Here is a 4,012-nt window from a genome sequence, read left to right on the forward strand (position 1 = left end):
AGATCCTCAACGATTCCAAGGCGGCGGGGATCAAAAGAAAAAAAGGAAATATCCAGAAATTAATTAGGGGTTCAAAATAAATCCATCAAAGGAAACTTTTACTCGTTCTTAGAGGATGACATGTGGGACCGACTCGCTAACAAGCGTCCTCATCGTTTTAAAGGGGCAAGGAGATCAAAAGAAAAAGGCAAATAGCCGTAAATTAGGGGTCAAAAATAACTCCAAGAAAGGAAATTTTTATTATTCGTAGAGGATGACATGCGGGACCCCTGAGCCAGCAGCTTACTCAACGTTTCAAAGGCGGCATGAGATCGAAAGAAAAAGGCAAGTGACAAAATATCAGGAGCCAAAATAATCCAAGAAAAGAAAACTTTATTGTACATAGAGGATGACATGCGGGTCCCATTTAGCAGCAGCGGTCTCAACGTTTCAAATGCGGCTTTGAGATGAAAAAAAAGAAAGTTGATTGTACATAGAGGATGACATGCGGGTCCCATGAGTCAGCAGCTTACTCAAACGTTTCCAAGGCGGCAGGATCAAAAGAAAAAGGAAAAAGCCAAAAATCAGAGGGTGAAAAAAAATAAAGAAAATAAACTTTTATAGCACATAGAGGATGACATGCGGGTCCCATGAGCCAGCAGGTTCCTCAACGTTTCAAACGTGGCATGAGATCGAAAGAAAAAGGCAAGTGACCAAATATCAGGATCCAAAAATAATTCAAGAAAAGAAACTTGATTGTACATAGAGGATGACATGCGGGTCCCATGAGTCAGCAGCTTACTCAACGTTTCCAAGGCGGCAGGGGATCAAAAGAAAAAGGAAATAGCCAAAAATCAGAGGGTGAAAAAATCCAAGAAAATAAACTTTTATAGCACATAGAGGATGACATGCGGGTCCCATGAGCCAGCAGGTTCCTCAACGTTTCAAACGTGGCATGAGATGGAAAGAAAAAGGCAAGTGACCAAATATGAGGATCCAAAAATAATTCAAGAAAAGAAAGTTTTATAGTACATAGAGGATGACATGCGGGTCCCATTTAGCAGCAGCGGTATCACCGTTTGAGAAGCGGCAGGGGATCGAAAGAAAAAGGCAAGTGACCAAATATCAGGAGCCAAAAATAATTCAAGAAAATAAAGTTTTATAGTACATAGAGGATGACATGCGGGTCCCATTTAGCAGCAGCGGTCTCACCGTTTGAGAGGCGGAAGGGGATCGAAAGAAAAAGGTAAGTGACCAAATATGAGGTGCCAAAAATAATTCAAGAAAAGAAAGTTTTATAGTACATAGAGGATGACATGCGGGTCCCATTTAGCAGCAGCGGTATCACCGTTTGAGAGGCGGGACGGGATCGAAAGAAAAAGGCAAGTGACCAAATATGAGGTGCCAAAAAAAACTCCAAGAAAAGAAAGTTGATTGCACATAGAGGATGACATGCGGGTCCCATTTAGCAGCAGCGGTCTCAACGTTTCCAAGGCGACAAGGGATCAAAATAAAAAGGAAGTAGCCAGAAACGGATGAAGCTCGGTGATCAGGGGGGTACGTGAGCACCCCCTAACTGGCTGCCACGTGTCTAACACCGTTTACTGTCCGTGAGAACAAAATTGGAGAGAAAGAAATCCCCAATCTCCCAAATCCCGGCTACAGGAGAAGCGGAGTTCCAAATCGAGTCTACAGGCTCCAAGAACCCGACCATGGCGGCCCAAATCGAATCTGCGGGAGCTCGAGGGGGAGGCCATGGCGGACGAGCTCGAGGGGGACCCCATCTTCCTCTGCTTCTTGTTTCTCCAAATCGGATGTGGGAGGAGTCTAAATCAGCAGCAAGCAGCACATCCGCATCCGGACCCCATCAAATTCGCCCCTCCTCTGGCTACCTCTTGCGCGAGAGCACTCGATTCCAGGTCGTGGGACATCGCTGTGATGTTGGAGCTGCTCGATTAGCTCGGGAGGGGGGTCAATGGAGGCGTGGGCGTGGCCCATGGAGGCGGGATGGGGTCGAGCGCTTCGTTGACATGATTTCGTGGCCCAAATCGAGACGAGCTCGCGCACGCGGCAGCAGCAGCAACCATGAAGAGCTTGGCCACGGACGAGCGGGTGTTCTGCCCGGACTGCCACCGCGCGACGGAGGTGGTGCTCGACCACGCCACCGGCGACACCATCTGCACCGAGTGTGCGCTCGTCCTCGACGCGCACTTCATCGATGAGGGCTCCGAGTGGCGCACCTTCAGCACCGATGCTGCCGCCGGCGGCGATGACCGCGACCCCAGCTGCGTCGGCTCCACGGGCGACCCCTTCCTCAATGCCAAGCTCTCCACCGGTGCCCAGGATGTTGACCAATGATACGTCTCCGACGTATCGATAATTTCTTATGTTCTATGCCATATTATTGATGATACCTACATGTTTTATGCACACTTTATGTCATATTCGTGCATTTTCTGGAACTAACCTATTAACAAGATGCCGAAGTGCCGCTTCTCGTTTTCTGCTGTTTTTGGTTTCGAAATCCTAGTAACGAAATATTCTCTGAATTGGACGAAACGAAGACCCAGTGTTCCTATTTTCACCGGAAGCATCCAGAACACCCGGAAGGACCGGAGGGGGGCACCGGGCCCCTGCACCATAGGCCGGCGCGGCCCGGGCCCCGGCCGCGCCGCCATATGGTGTGGCCACCCCTTCGACCCTCTCGCGCCGCCTCTTCGCCTATATAAAGCCTCCGTCGCGAAACCCCCGATGAGAAAAACCACGATACGGAAAACCTTCCCGAGCCGCCGCCATCGCGAAGCCAAGATCCGGGGGACAGAGTCTCCGTTCCGGCACCCTGCCGGAGCGGGGAAGTGCCCCGGAAGGCTTCTCCATCGACACCGCTGCCATCTCCACCGCCATCTTCATCACCGCTGCTGCTCCCATGAGGAGGGAGTAGTTCTCCATCGAGGCTCGGGGCTGTACCGGTAGCTATGTGGTTCATCTCTCTCCTATGTACTTCAATACAATAATCTCATGAGCTGCCTTACATGATTGAGATTCATATGATGATGCTTGTAATCTAGATGTCATTATGCTAGTCAAGTGAGTTTTACTTATGTGATCTCCGGAGACTCCTTGTCCCACGTGTGTAAAGGTGACGAGTGTGTGCACCGTGTGGGTCTCTTAGGCTATATTTCACAGAATACTTATTCACCTGTTGAATGGCATAGTGAGGTGCTTATTTATATCTCTTTATGATTGCAATGTGTTTGTATCACAATTTATCTATGTGCTACTCTAGCAATGTTATTAAAGTAGTTTTATTCCTCCTGCACGTGTGCAAAGGTGACAGTGTGTGCACCGTGTTAGTACTTGGTTTATGCTATGATCATGATCTCTTGTAGATTGCGAAGTTAACTATTGCTATGATAATATTGATGTGATCGATCTATTCCTCCTACATATGCATGAAGGTGACAGTGTGCATGCTATGCTAGTACTTGGTTTAGTCTTTTGATCTATCTTACACTAAAGGTTACTAAAATATGAGCATTATTGTGGAGCTTGTTAACTCCGGCATTGAGGGTTCGTGTAATCCTACGCAATGTGTTCATCATCCAACAAAAGTGTAGAGTATGCATTTATCTATTCTGTTATGTGATCAATGTTGAGAGTGTCCACTAGTGAAAGTCTAATCCCTAGGCCTTGTTCCTAAATACGCTATCGCTGCTTGTTTACTTGTTTTATTGCGTTACTACTTGCTGCGTTACTACTTGCTTGTTCTACTGTTCTGGGCAAAGCACTTTTCCGGTGCCGTTGCCACTACTTATTCATACCACCTGTATTTCACTATCTCTTCGCCGAACTAGTGCACCTATTAGGTGTGTTGGGGACACAAGAGACTTCTTGCTTTGTGGTTGCGGGGTTGCATGAGAGGGATATCTTTGACCTCTTCCTCCCTGAGTTCGATAAACCTTGGGTATCCACTTAAGGGAAACTTGCTGCTGTTCTACAAACCTCTGCTCTTGGAGGCCCAACACTGTCTACA

Source organism: Lolium rigidum, chromosome 6 (genome assembly GCF_022539505.1).
Source record: "Lolium rigidum isolate FL_2022 chromosome 6, APGP_CSIRO_Lrig_0.1, whole genome shotgun sequence".
Taxonomy (NCBI): Eukaryota; Viridiplantae; Streptophyta; class Magnoliopsida; order Poales; family Poaceae; genus Lolium; species Lolium rigidum.